This window comes from Palaemon carinicauda, chromosome 8, assembly GCF_036898095.1.
Source record: "Palaemon carinicauda isolate YSFRI2023 chromosome 8, ASM3689809v2, whole genome shotgun sequence".
In the NCBI taxonomy this organism is placed as follows: Eukaryota; Metazoa; Arthropoda; class Malacostraca; order Decapoda; family Palaemonidae; genus Palaemon; species Palaemon carinicauda.
Genome location: NC_090732.1, coordinates 111,845,687 through 111,862,245, shown reverse-complemented (window position 1 = coordinate 111,862,245; position 16,559 = coordinate 111,845,687). Strand labels below are relative to the sequence as shown.

The following is a 16,559-nucleotide window of genomic DNA, read 5'->3' as shown; positions in this document are numbered from 1 at the left end:
GCAAAATGAAGATTAATATCGAAGACTTGAGTCAAGGGCCTCAAGATGACATGTCAGGTAATAGGAGTGTATAGCAAATACTGTATTAGGGTCAGAGTTCATGAAGCAGCAAAAGCTAACTCAGTATAAGCCATATAATTGTTCATATGATGATGCAAGCATGAAATTTGACAGAAGTATTTATTTGGAGTAGACTTCAAGCAAAAAGTGCTGGCCACCTTGAAATGCCCTGAGTTGGATATTTTGGAAGATGGCCGTCATAGGATGATTATTGTGATAAATTGCAAATCTATTCTTGTATAAATGGCCAAAATTACATTATTAATAGGATAAATAAGTGGATTCTTTTAAGTAAAATTGCTGATTTTAATTATGAAAACAGTCCTTACTATTTAGTAATACAGTTTGTCAGTTTTTTTCAAGATCTCAAAGCCTAATACTTAAAATAATATAAATTTCTTAGTATTTCTACTCAATTTTCTCTATAAATTTTTTTCTATGAATATATATATATATATATATATATATATATATATATATATATATATATATATGAATATATATATATATATATATATATATATATATATATATATATATATATATATATATATATATATATATATACATGATATATATACATACATATATATATATATATATATATATATATATATATATATATATATATATATATATATATATATATATATATATATATATATATATATATATATATATATATATATATATATATATATATATATATATATATATATCTAAAAATATGCTATGCTAACTAATTATTAACTGCTTATATCCTATAGGATTATGATTATGAGTATAATAGCGTTTATTCTCCTATCATTGTTGGACATGAGTGTTTTAAACTCGTGAAGATACGGGACAATTACGGCTACAGAATGTAGTAGAGTTCAATCCAGAGTCAATATAGATAGGTCGTATGCAGTGTTTTTACTTGTGCAACTTGCACTAAAGTCCGTCTTGCATACACATACTGTTAAATCCCGGCAGCATTTAGAAATCAATTCAAGTGTGGTCCACATGATCTCGAATTGTCATATTCTTTTCTTCATTGAAGTTCTGAATTACGTTTAACACATTGTCCTTAGATATGACCTAATTGATAGGCTGCTCCTCTTTATATAATTTACCTTTGCACATTTTTAGTTAGCGAGATTAAGTCATGTGACCTATGCTTCTGGGCTTTTTTCCTCGTCTACTGATTAGATGTTACTTGACCTGTCATATATCAAAATTACAAACTGCCTCAGTTCTTGTAGATCAGACTCTTCAACTTCAGATTGGTTGAGGGAAGGTTTTAAAAATGTAGCTGAAGCTCCATTAAAGATAAGTTGTCTTTCTTTCCTTTTCCATTGATAAAGCATCACAACCAGTGAAAGCAAGATAAAGTAAAATTCCTTACAACTTTCTGTTCCAAGTGTAGATGCAAAATCATATATAGGAATTTACCTAGTGTGCTCTCCTTTCCAGAAGGAGGCCCACATTTTCTCGAGTCCCATTGCAACGATAGAGATATGATAATTACCTCAGTGGGTTGTCAGAGATGTAAAAATAATTACTTGTTTGTCTCTTCGTGAGTACAGGATATAAATCCCTGAACTCTTCTGTTGTACAACTGGTTCCTCTCTTATCAAAAGAACTGCATCGTTTGGAGTCACTCTAAACATGTTATCAGCAAAAAATTTTGAAGAGTTCTGATTTATTTGTGCTGTTACGAAGGAAACCTTTCCAATTTGATAGTGTTTTGTCTCTACTTTAACTCGCATCCTGAAAGCCTATATTCACTCTAATCAGACTTCTTATTTCAGATTGGTCTTCTAGTATACATGCAAAATTATGAAAGTTCTCTTATGATTGTTGTTGTAGTGCTCTTCCAGGGGAAGAATATAATATTTTCCATATTCATCGAACGCAAATTTTTTTTTTGGGGGGGTGGGGTGGGGGGGTGGGGGGGGATACGTCATTAACCAATGAGGCCCCATCAATGGTAGCATAGATACAATGATTTTGAATTATAAAATTTGTAAATCTTTTATGATATTTTTATTTAATTCTCGTAATAACCTGAAGGAATATTTGAATATACATGTAAAGGCTTGTCATACTCTAATATACATATAAAGGTAATGCATGATCTGCCAATATTATGAAATGGATGTAAGTGATTGATCTTCCTCTTCTGCAACCTCAACAAGAATGGTGAGGCTGTAAATCCCACCTGCAACACTGCCATCGTTGTTAGCGACAGAGTATGATGTCATGACGTCAGTCGCTATAAGTTGCTATGTGATTTAATTACAAAACAATAACATCCGCATTTGAAACCTATGCCATCAGGTCACAACCACAACATACGGGCGTGGCCTATTCATCACTCTGACTGCACCTTTAGTTACGCGTAGGTCACGTCATAACCATTTTTATAGTGATGCCGTATCCTGACTTGACCGTTATGATGATTGTATCCTTAGATAGAGTATGTAAGACTCTGGCATAAGTCAGTCAGTAAGTGAAGTGTGAAATAGCAGAATTAGAGATGAGGAGGCTTAAGAATATCATCCCAGGATGAAAATAGGCAACAGTCCTTCTGTTTCAGCACTCTTCCACAAACTAAGTGATAACAGAGATATAATCGACAAATGGAAGGAAAAATTGTGTAGAAAATAAATAGGAATATCACAGTTTACATTTAACCCAATACTCCGATATCTTACACGTTTTTTCTTTATATATGATAGTTTTTTTATTTCTTATTTTTTCTCTTTTCCCTCTATCGTTATGTAGTTATCGTTATTTTCAATACTACACTAGTTTTTTTTTCCTGGTCTTCTGGTGTACAGAGATTACCTTTTATTCTGTCTTTGTCTATTTACTTTAATTTTCGTATTACGATCACCAGTCCTACACTTATGACTTTTCTGTTATATCTTTCCAATTATATCTTAAACCAATTGATCGGCTATTGTGAATACTGTATTAGATTTTATAAATTTCATTAACTTGCTTGATTCAATTCTAATTTAACGCCTCTTTTCCGTTTCCATATCTATTATGTTATAAATTTCTCTTATATCTTCTGTTATGTCCATCTATTCTTTTGTTTTCCTTATTTATAATCCTAATATCCAACATTCACTCCCAATTAGTCTTCGTGTCAAAGAACACTGTGACGGGTGGAGAGAAGATTGTGACTCAAAGACAGGATGAAAGCAACTGAGTGAGTTTATTATAGAACACTCTCCTTTATATATAAAACCTCAAGGCAACAAGAAATTTCAAGTTCAAAATCGACACCGTTACCGGTGAGAAAAACAGACATGTTTGTTCAGGCTCTTTTTAGTACGAGGGAAGAGCAAAGATACAAGCATAATATATACACAAAATGAACTATGTACGATCGTGTGACACACGGTTGGTTCATGGCTCCCCCCCCCCCTAAAAATGACATACTGTACATGTTAAATAGGGCGGCCTGATCTAGAGAGGCGAATTGTAGACGGATCATCTAGCATGAGATAAGCAGGTTTTAGACGATCAATGGAGGCCAAGACTTCTTTGCCACGAATGTTTAGTATGAATGCTTTTGGACTGCGTTGGATCACAAGGAAAGGGCCCGTGTAAGGGGGCGTTAGCGGTGGCTTGCTAGTGGCGTTGCGCAGGAAGACGTGCGTTGCCGAGTGTAAGTCTGTTGGTATGTGATGCTTCGTTGGGGCTTGTAAATCTGGTGGCATGGAGTAAATTTTCCCACGACGTGACGTATGCGCTGGAGATCGTCGGAGGAGTTGTAGAAGGAAAAAATTTGGCAGGGACGACCGATGGGTCACCATACACCATTTCAGCTGCCGAGACGTCGAGGGCATCTTTAGGAGTGGTTCTTAGTCCCAGGAGGACCCAGGGAAGTTGAGTAAACGGGTTGGAATCCTTGCAGCGGGATATCAAAGCTACTTTGAGGGTGCGATGAAAATGTTCAACCATTCCATTGGCATCGGGGTTGTAGGCCGTTGTCTGATGTAGGGTGATGCCCAGGAGATTCGCTAATGATGTCCACAATTGAGAGGTGAAAGTGGTACCCCTATCAGAAGTAATATGCTCAGGGATACCAAATCTTGCAATCCATCCTGAGAGTAAGGCAGATGTACATGAGGCGGACGTTGCAGTTTCCATGGCATTGGCTTCAGGCCAACGAGTGGAGGGGTCGATGACGGTAAACAGGTAACAATGTCCTTGTGATGTGGGTAGGGGGCCTACAACGTCGACGTAAATGTGTGCGAAACGACGCTGAGGTTGAGGAAAGGTGCCCACTCCCGAATCCGTGTGTCGATGTACTTTGAAAGTTTGGCAAGAAGTACAGGTGCGGACTCAATCCTTAGCATCCTTAGAAATGCCGTGCCAAATGAACTTCGTCTTCAGCAGCTGTGAGCTAGAACGGCACGAGGGATGTGAAAGGCCGTGAATGAAATCAAACACCTGCCAGCGCATGGGAACAGGAATCCAAGGTCGCGGTCTACCAGTACTGACGTCACAGAGGAGGGTGGTGTTGGAGTCTTCGAGGGGGAAGTCTTCCCAACGGAGGGATGGGAAGGATGTCTTACATGCTTGATACTCTGGATCCTGTTGCTGGGCTTCAGCCAGGGCGTTATAATACAATCCCAGTTGAACGGCAGCCAACGTGTTTCTTTACAGGATATCGGCAACGAGATTCATTTTCCCAGGGAGGTATTGAAGGGTGCAATTGTATTCAGCCACGGAGGAGAGATGTTGGCATTGATGGGCGGACCAGGCGTCAGACTGTCGAGTGAAGGCGTGCACCAGAGGCATGTGGTCTATGCGAATGACGAAGGGCGTACCTTCTAAGAAATGGCGAAGGTGACAGACAGCCAAGTGCACCACTCGCAATCGAAGGTAGAATAACCCGATTCTGCCTTGGACAGTTTTCTGCTGAAGAAGGCCAATGGGCAGGGCGAGCCATTGACCACCTGCTTGAGTACTGCACCAATAGCGACGTCGCTAGCATCGATGGAGAGAAGGAGACGGGCATGTGTGATAGGAAAAGTGAGAGCCGCAGCAGTTGATAGGGCCTTCTTTGCATTGCAGAATGCCGCTTCTTGAAGGGGACCCCACTTCAGGTCCTTTGGCTTGCCCTTGAGGGAGGCGTAGAGGGGAGCAAGAGTGGCAGCAATGGCTGGCAGAAAACGGTGATAATAGTTGATCATGCCCAAGAATTCCTGCAGAGCTTTGACGGTCGAGGGCGTGGGGAAGTCCTGAACGGGTGCTACCTTCTCAGGGAGGGGATGGACTCCATCATGAGTGATGCGGTGCCCTAAGAAAGACACTTCATTGGCGCCAAAGGTACACTTGTCGTACCAGACTACAAGGCCGTTTTGTTGCAGGCTGTCGAGCATAATGCGCAGGTGACAGAGGTGTTCCTCTTTTGAGGAGGAGAACACAAGTATGTTGTCCACATAACATACACAGAAAGGGAGGTCCCCTAAGATGCCATCCATGAGACGGTGAAACGTTGCCCTGGCATTACGAAGGCCAAAACAGGAGTAATTGAAGGTGTATGTACCAAACGGAGGGGTGATGGAGGTCTTTGGGATGTCGTCTGGTTTCATAGGCAGCTGATAATACCCCTCCAGAAGGTCAAGCGTAGAGAAAACCTTCGCTTTGTGCAGGTAGGAGGTCATGTTGGCGATGTTTGGGAGGGGTAGTGATCTGGTTCTGTTTGCATGTTCAGGCGCCTGTAATCCCCGCAAGGACAGAGGGAACCGTCTTTCTTTAAAACGATGTGTAAGGAGGTCTCCTTGTTCCCAAAGCCAGTCGGATATTTCCGGGAAGGTGTTCTCGAGTATCGCCGCGAGAACATAATCTGCTTTGGTGGTTGAGCGAGTCACGCCCTTGATGCAAAACTGGACTTCTGCGCGCTGATACCAAGCAAACGCCTCTCCGCTGGCGAATGATGAAAGTTTCAATGGGGCAGCCACAGCGCCAACTTCCGTAGAGTCCGCCATAGTACCAACGATGGAGGGGCGATGAGGGGTGGAGGGCGGGAGGAGTGAGTCGACTTCCTGGGTCACCAATATGACGGGTCGAGAGAAGGTTGTGACTCAAATACAGGATGAAAGTAACTGAGTGAGTTTATTATAGAACACTTTATATACAAAAGTTCAAGGCAACAAGAAATTTCATTTTCAAAATCGACACCGTTACCTGTAAGAAAAACGGACATGTTTATTCAGGCTCTTTTTAGAGCGAGGGAAGAGCGAAGATACAAGCATAATATATTCACAAAATGAACTATGTACGATCGTGTGACACACGGTTGGTACAACACCTTTTCCATGGTCTCTAGACTCGCAGTGTTTTTAAACCAGAGGTCCATAGACCCCTAGGGTGTAGCAGAAGTAGGAAGGGATTTGAAAAACATGACATTCAATATATTACAGTTAATGCTGCCATAGCTCAGTTTATTTATAATTCATTATTATTGAAAATTTTAATTTTTTCTTGTTATTCCTTGGTTAGTTATGTCTCCGAGTTTGGCGATTTCAATATTCCTTTCATTATATGCTTTAAAAAGCGAGAGAGTTATATTTTTGGCAACGTAACTCTCTGGGTGCCATGACTTGATGCAATAGCTATAAATTTTGTTATCCAAAGCTCAGCCAGATGGCAGTGCTGCCATAAGCAGGATGTGACTCGTACAAATGCGATAACTTCAGGTTTTCCAATATATATTTTTGCTTTTTTTTTTATTTTCACTCAGAGAGCTTAGACAATCATTCCAGAAAAAGAGTATCATAAAATCCTTCTACTGGATTTCCAGCATCAGAAATTTGCTCAGGGATGAAAGTGATTTAAAAAGCCATTGAAACAGCAGCAACATAGATAAACAAAATCTCGGATATTTACAATTGGTGCTTGGTGGAAATTCTTTGCCCAGTCATTAATTACTGATTATATCATCATCATTATCAACTTCGAATGGTCGTTCTCGAATCTTATGAACATTACACGAGCCTTTTGCAATGTGTCCCCAACTTAAAAGCATTTTACTTTGACCATAAAATCCAATTACAAGGAAGAAAATAGACGTCAGAAATCTCCATGAATCAGCATTTCAGCTTGAGATGATTTGTTTTCATATTTTGTTGTTAGTTTTGAACAATTTTACTATGATTACAAAATAAAAGATTTTACCATCCTTTAATATTAAATTGCAGTGTCTTTATAAAAAAAAAATTCAAAAACTTAATTCGAGCATTGGAGGAATAATATTCGTAGATTATTCTAGGTATTTGTTGGGTAACTCAAGGATCCTTATCAGAAAATGAGTCACACAACTCAATAATTGATGTTCCAGATATCGTTTGAAACAGCCATTTATGAACAACAGGAGCAGCGTTTTTACGCTATGTGGTTGTCTAAAATTCATGGTTGATGATTAAACAACTAACGTTGATTTATAGTTTCGATAGGGAATCTTATTTGAGGTATTATATTCTTAAAACATTGTGAAAATTCATAAAACTGAGAAATTTGACAAATTGCTCAACATCACAGCGATGTCTAAAATTTACGTTGGAGGAATAGAAGTAGAGTATGCAGTATATCAAAGAAGTGATGTTCGAAAACCTGTATGTCTCAAAATTCCTCTCAAGATGTTAAGGTCTAAACTTAAGAAGGTGATTATCTTGAAACAATGTGTGCCACAGCCAAGACTCCAACCTTGAAGAACCCCACTCATCGATGGGTGTCGAATTACAATGATGTTTGATTTATTTAAAGTGAGGTCCCACCGAGACTCGAACTCGGATCGCTGGATTCAAAGTCCAGAGTGCTAACCATTACACCATGGGACCTGTTCTATGTTAAATCAAACCCAGAAGAGAACAGTGATTCATTGTACGTCTCATCGTAACACCGCGCCAGCCAACTAAGATATTCTCGCGTTGGAACAGCACCAGACATAGTCTGCGTATACTATCGCTACCCGGCTTGATTAAGTAAGAAGTGAGATTTAAGCAAAATACTTTTCAGAAATTCATGAAACCCAAATACACACACACACATATATACATTTAATATATATATATATATATATATATATATATATATATATATATATATATATATATATATATATATATATATATATATATATATATACATATATATATATATATATATATATATATATATATATATATATATATATATATATATATATATATGTATATATATATATATATATATATATATATATATATATATATATATATATATATATATATATACATATATATATATATATATATTTATATATATATATATGTATATATATATATATATATATATATATATATATATATATATATATATATATATATATATATATATATATGTGTGTGTGTGTATGTGTGTGTGTGTGGTTGTGTTTGTGTGTGTGTGTGTGTTGTTGGGAAAAGGATGAGTTGTAGAACAAAAATACATTGTGAATGAAGTTTACCCTATTTGAATTACTGAAAGAGAACGAAGTCATGAAGGATCCTATAATTTAATCATTAACTTATTTGAATAGATAAATTTTGATTTTGATTATGAGAACATTGAAGAGGCCTCTCTCTCTCTCTCTCTCTCTCTCTCTCTCTCTCTCTCTCTCTCTCTCTCTCTCTCTCTCTCTGAATACCAATATATCCTTTACTGATAGAAATATATCTAATTCAAAATAAATCGTTACGAAGTAAATAAAACTTCTAAAGAAGAAGGTTTCTGAGAAAATAGTCCATGATTCTACCAAATTATTATTATTCTCTCTTCATCAAATAAATAAAGATATTTTTGAGGCGTATATATAAAAAATCGGGGAATACATTGGCGGAGATATTAAAATGTAAGGACTTCCTGAGAGGTGACAGTGATTTTACAGTCGTTTAGATTAACAAAAGTCCGGATATTTATCATATGTCATTAGTGAGAGTTATCTGCCCAGTCATTGATTGCAAATTAAATGATCACCTCTTTTTAACTTTGTCTGGTCATGCTCAGACCTTATAAACATCATAGGAGCCTCGCAAACTTTCTCAAACTTTAAACCTTTTTCTTTGTTTGACCGAAAATCAAATTATATCGAAAGAAAAATAAAAAATAGGCGTCAGTCAGTCTCCAACAGCCATAGTGGTAATACCTGTTTCTTCTCTCTTCCGCCTAAACTCAAGATTAGAGGCCATTGTGGATCTCTAGAAATCTATCCTTGACGTTAGGTCATCGGCATCGTTCTGGCCTCTCTTTCAGTGTCAGCATAGGTAAGTCTTTGTGTCACTTCTCTTTGTGACAAAACTTAAAAAAAAAATAAAAGTTATAATGCAAAATGAAGATTAATATCCAAGACTTGAGTCAAGGGCCTCAAGAAGACATGTCAGGTAATAAGAGTGTATAACAAAAATTAGGGTCAGAGTTCATGAAGCAGCTCAAGCTAACTCAGCATAAGTCATACAATTGTTCATATTATTATGCAAGCATGAAATTTGACAGATATATTTATGTGGAGTAGACTTCACGCAAAAAGTGCTAGCCACCTTGAAATGCCCTAAGGTGGAGATTTTGGAAGATGTCCATCATAGGATGGTTATTGTGATAAATCTCAAATATATTTTTGTATAAATGGCCAAAGTTTTATCATTAATAGGATAAATAAGTGGAATTTTGAGGCAAAATTGCTGATTTTACATATGAAAAGAGTCCTTACTATTTAGGAATACATTTTTTCAGTTTTTTTCAAGGTCCCAAAGCCTAATACTTAAAATAATATAAATTTCTCAGTATTTCTACTAATTTCTCTTAATAACTTTATTTTTATGAATATATATATATATATATATATATATATATATATATATATATATATATATATATACATATATATATATATATATATATATATATATATATACATATATATATATATATATATATATATATAAATAAATATATATGTGTGTGTGTGTATACACACACACACACACACATATATATATATATATATATATATATATATATATATACATATATATATAAATAAATAAATATATATATATATATATATATATATATATATATATATATATATATGTGTGTGTGTGTGTGTGTGTGTGTATACACACACACACACACACACACACACACATATATATATATATATATATATATATATATATATATATATATATATATATATATATATATATACATCACATACATATACCAAAGGCACTTCCCCCAATTTTGGGGGGTAGCCGACAACAACAAGAAACAAAACAAAAAAGGGGACTTCTACTCTCTACGTTCCTCCAGCCTAACCAGGAACTCAGCCGAGTTCAGCTGGTACTGCTAGGGTGCCACAGCCCAACCTCCCACATTTCCACCACAGATGAAGCTTCATACTGCTGAGTCCCCTACTGCTGCTACCTCCGTGGTCATCTAAGGCACCGGAGGAAGCAGCAGGGCCTACCGGAACTGCGTCACAATCGCTCGCCATTCATTCCTATTTCTAGCACGCTCTCTTGCCTCTCTCACATCTATCCTCCTATCACCCAGAGCTTTCTTCACACCATCCATCCACCCAAACCTTGGCCTTCCTCTTGTACTTCTCCCATCATCTCTTGCATTCATCACCTTCTTTAGCAGACAGCCATTTTCCATTCTCTCAACATGGCCAAACCACCTCAACACATTCATATCCACTCTAGCCGCTAACTCATTTCTTACACCCGTTCTCACCCTCACCACTTCGTTCCTAACCCTATCTACTCGAGATACACCAGCCATACTCCTCAGACACTTCATCTCAAACACATTCAATTTCTGTCTCTCCATCACTTTCATTCCCCACAACTCCGATCCATACATCACAGTTGGTACAATCACTTTCTCATATAGAACTCTCTTTACATTCATGCCCAACCCTCTATTTTTTACTACTCCCTTAACTGCCCCCAACACTTTGCAACCTTCATTCACTCTCTGACGTACATCTGCTTCCACTCCACCATTTGCTGCAACAACAGACCCCAAGTACTTAAACTGATCCACCTCCTCAAGTAACTCTCCATTCAACATGACATTCAACCTTGCACCACCTTCCCTTCTCGTACATCTCATAACCTTACTCTTACCCACATTAACTCTCAACTTCCTTCTCTCACACACCCTTCCAAATTCTGTCACTAGTCGGTCAAGCTTCTCTTCTGTGTCTGCTACCAGTACAGTATCATCCGCAAACAACAACTGATTTACCTCCCATTCATGATCATTCTCGCCTACCAGTTTTAATCCTCGTCCAAGCACTCGAGCATTCACCTCTCTCACCACTCCATCAACATACAAGTTAAACAACCACGGCGACATCACACATCCCTGTCTCAGCCCCACTCTCACCGGAAACCAATCGCTCACTTCATTTCCTATTCTAACACATGCTTTACTACCTTTGTAGAAACTTTTCACTGCTTGCAACAACCTTCCACCAACTCCATATAACCTCATCACATTCCACATTGCTTCCCTATCAACTCTATCATATGCTTTCTCCAGATCCATAAACGCAACATACACCTCCTTACCTTTTGCTAAATATTTCTCGCATATCTGCCTAACTGTAAAAATCTGATTCATACAACCCCTACCTCTTCTAAAACCACCCTGTACTTCCAAGATTGCATTCTCTGTTTTATCCTTAATCCTATTAATCAGTACTCTACCATACACTTTTCCAACTACACTCAACAAACTAATACCTCTTGAATTACAACACTCATGCACATCTCCCTTACCCTTATATAGTGGTACAATACATGCACAGACCCAATCTACTGGTACCATTGACAACACAAAACACACATTAAACAATCTCACCAACCATTCAAGTACAGTCACACCCCCTTCCTTCAACATCTCAGCTTTCACACCATCCATACCAGATGCTTTTCCTACTCTCGTTTCATCTAGTGCTCTCCTCACTTCCTCTATTGTAATCACTCTCTCATTCTCATCTCCCATCACTGGCACCTCAACACCTGGAACAGCAATAATCTCTGCCCCCCTATCATCCTCAACATTCAGCAAACTTGCAAAATATTCCGCCCACCTTTTCCTTGCCTCCTCTCCTTTTAACAACCTTCCATTTCCATCTTTCACTGTCTCTTCAATTCTTGCGCCGGCCTTCCTTACTCTCTTCACTTCTTTCCAAAACTTCTTCTTATTCTCTTCATATGACTGACCCAGTCCCTGACCCCACCTCAGGTCAGCTGCCCTCTTTGCCTCACGTACCTTGCGCTTTACTTCCACCTTTTGCTCTCTATAATTTTCATACTTCTCTATACTATTACTCTGCAGCCATTCTTCAAAAGCCCTCTTTTTCTCTTCCACTTTTACCTTCACTCCTTCATTCCACCATTCACTGCCCTTCCTCATGCTGCCTCCAACAACCTTCTTGCCACATACATCACTTGCAATCCCAACAAAATTTTCTTTTGCTAACTTCACACTCCTCCTCTAAATTACCAGTTTCTCTTACTCTCACCTCGTCATATGCCATTTTCAACCTTTCCTGATATTTACTTTTTACCCCCGGTTTTATTAGCTCTTCAACCCTCACTAGCTCCCTTTTACATCCACCTACTCTATTCCCCCACTCTTTTGCTACAACTAATTTTCCTTCCACCAAAAAATGATCAGACATGCCGTTAGCCATACCCCTAAACACGTGCACGTCTTTCAATCTTCCAAACATTCTTTTAGTTATCAACACATAATCCATTAATGCCCTTTCTACTACTCTTCCATTTGCCACTCTTATCCATGTATACTTATTTTTATCTTTCTTTTTAAAAAAGCTAGCACTTATTACCATCTCTTGTTCAACACACATATCTACCAGTCTCTCACCACTCTCATTTTCACCTGGTACGCCATACTTTCCAATGACACCTTCTACCTCTCCAGCGCCCACTCTAGCATTTAAGTCACCCATAACAACTACATAATTCCTTCTACCCAGTCCTTCTACACACCTAGTTAATTCACTCCAGAACTCATTCCGCTCTTCTTCACTTTTCTCACTACCAGGCCCATACGCACTGACAAACGCCCAACATTCCCTACCCAACCTAACCCTTACCCACATTAACCTAGATGATATCTCCTTCCATTCCATTACTTTACCTGTCATCCATTCACTCAGCAATAAAGCCACACCCTCTCTCGCTCTTCCCCTTTCAATCCCAGACACTCTACCAGACATTTCACCAAACATCACTTCACCCTTTCCTTTCATCTTTGTCTCACACAAGGCCAATACGTCCATCCTTCTACTTCTAAACATACTTCCAATCTCACATCTTTTACTCTCTATCGTACTACATCCACGCACATTCAAACACCCCAAAACTAGAGTGCGGGGAGCAGTCACTCTCCCCCCAGCTCCATCTCTTTGTTGCTGTCTCACAGGATTTTTTATACAGAAGAGGGGGTTCCCAGCCCCCTCGTCCCGTCCCATTTAGTCGCCTCTTACGACACGCAGGGATATATATATATATACATATATATATATATATATATATATATATATATATATATATATATATATATATATATATGTGTGTGTGTGTGTGTATATACATACATACATATATATATATATATATATATATATATATATATATATATATATATATATATATATATATATATATATGTATATATATATATATATATATATATATATATATATATATATATATATATATATATATATATATATATATATATATATAAATCTGAAAAAAATATGCTATTTAATTATTAACTGCTTATATCATATAGGATTATGTTTATGAGTATATTAGCGACTCTTCTCCTATCATTGTTGGACATGAGTGTTTTAGATTCGTGAAGATACGGGACACGTGCGGCTACAGAATGTAGTACAGTTCAATACAAGTAGGTCCAATACAATCTTTTTACTTGTGCACCTTGTACTAAAGTCCGTCTTGCATACACATACTGTTAAATCCCGGCAGCATTTAGAAATCTGTTCAAGTGTGGTCTACATGATTTTCCAATTGTCATATTCTTTTTTTCATTGAAGTTCTGGAATACATTTAACACGTTGTCCTTAGATATGATCTGCTTGATAGGCTGCTCTTTTTATATGTTCCCTTAGTGAATTTTTAGTTGGCGAGATTAAGTCCTGTGATCTATAATTCTGTGCTGAGAGATCAAGTCTTGCCTCGTCTACTGATTAAGTCTTACTACACATGTCATACATCAAAACTACAAATTGCCTCAGTTCCTCTAGATCAGATTCTTCAACTTCAGATTGTTTGTGGGGAGGTTTTAAAAATGTAGTTGAAGCTCGGTTAAAGATAAGTTGTCTTTTTTTTTTCCATTAAAACGGGATAAAGCATCACACACTGTGAAAGCAAGGAAAATTCCTTTGGATTTTCAAGTCCAAGTGTAGATGCAAGATCATATATAGTTTGTTCTCCTTTCCCTAATCAGGCCCACATTTTCTCGAGTCCCATTGCAGTGATAGAGGGCATCAAAGATATGATAATTACCACAGTGGGATGTCAGTGATGTAGAAATATTTGCGAGTTTGCCTCTTCGTGAGTACATGGTGCAAATCCCTTCACTCTTCTGTTGTGTATTTGGTTCTTCTCTTATCAAAAGAACAACATTGCTTCGGGTCACTCTAACCATGTTAGCAGCAAAACATTAGAACAGTTCTGATTTATTTGTACTGTTAGGAAGGAAGGAAAAGGTTTGGGTGGATGGATGGAGTAAAGGAAGCTCTGGGTGATAGGAGTATAGATGTGAGAGAGGCAAGAGAGCGTGCTAGAAATAGGAATGAATGGCGAGCGATTGTGAAGCAGTTCCGGTAGGCCCTGCTGCTTCCTCCGGTGCCTTAGATGACCGCGGAGGTAGCAGCAGTAGGGGATTCAGCATTATGAAGCTTCCTCTGTGGTGGAATTGTGGGAGGTTGGGCTGTGGCACCCTAGCAGTACCAGCTGAACTCGGCTGAGTCCCTGGTTAGGCTGAAGGAACGTAGAGAGTAGTCCCCTTTTTGTTTTGTTTCTTTGTTGATGTCGGCTACCCCCCAAAATTGGGGGAAGTGCCTTGGTATATGTATGTACGTATGTTACGGAGGAAACATTTCCAATTTGATGGTATTTTGTCTCCAATGCAACATTCATCTTGAAGGCCTTTCTTCGTTCTAATCAGACTTCTGATTTCAGAATGGTCTTCTGGTATACATGAAAAATTATGACAGTTCTCTTATGATAGTTTCTGTAGTTCTCTACCAGGGGAAGAATATAATACTTTCCATATTCATCAAACGCCTCATTTGTTTTTGGAATATGGCATTAAACAGTGAGGACTCATCAACATTTAGTTCTGTTGCCAAGGTCTGTGCTAAGACCGAGCATGTTCTTCTACCCATATATGTAGTCTGAAATTGGTTTCCTGGTTCACGAGTATCAAACAGCCACAAATGAAGGGAAACTGTTACCTAGCTTCGATTGAATTTTCCCAAGCATGAGGCAGATGTTCATGACAATTTATCAACAATCGGTCAGGTATCTTCCTTCGTAGCCTCCAGCATCATTGCCTTCTAATTTCTTTTGCTCAGACAGAGCATATATACAGGAGACTTGGATTTATTATTATTATTATTATTATTATTATTATTATTATTATTATTATTATTATTATTATTATTATTATTATTATTATTATTATTATTATTACAAACTAAGATACAGACCCAGTTGGAAAAGCACGATGCCATAAGCCCAAGGGCTTCAACAGGGAAAAATAACCCAGTAAAGAAAGGAAACAAGGACTTAAAATAAACTACAAGACAAGCAATGAACAAGCAAAATGAAATATTTTAAGGAGAGCAACAAAATAAATTGGACCTTTCATATATAAACTATAAAAACTAAAAAAAAAAAAAACCCTAATATGGAATAGCATGCCCGAATGTACCCTCAAGCAAGAAAACTTTAACCCAAGGCAAGTGGGTAGGCTTTGGCACTACCCAAGACTAAAGATCAAAGGTTTGATTTTGGAGTGCCCTTCTCCTTTCATATCAAAATAACAATATCCAACATTCACTCCCGATTAGTCTTCGTGTCAAAGAACGCCTTTTCAATAGTCTCTGGATCCTCTGGGTGTAGCAGAAGCCTATCAAGGGGCCCAAAGAACGTGGCAATCAGTATATTACAGTTAATTCTGCCATAGCTCCGTTTATCTATAATTCATAATTAATAGATATGTCAAATTTTTCTTGTTATTCCTTGGTTAGTGTGTCTCTGAGTTTGGCGATTATAATATTCGTATTAAATGCTTAAAAAATGAGAAAGTTCTGTTTTTGGTCGCGTAACTTTCAGGGGGGCATAACTTGACGAAATAGCTTTACATTTCTTTGTCCAGAGCTCAGCCAGAAGGCA

General features: G+C 37.6%; 1 non-coding gene across 1 annotated transcript; it reads right to left on the bottom strand.

Annotated features, from left to right (window-relative positions):
* Positions 1–7,835: 7,835 nt before the first annotated feature.
* On the bottom strand, positions 7,836–7,907 carry TRNAQ-UUG (transfer RNA glutamine (anticodon UUG)). Its single transcript has one exon. It is a non-coding gene; the product is annotated as a tRNA-Gln (tRNA).
* Between the last annotated feature and the right edge of the window lie 8,652 nt (positions 7,908–16,559).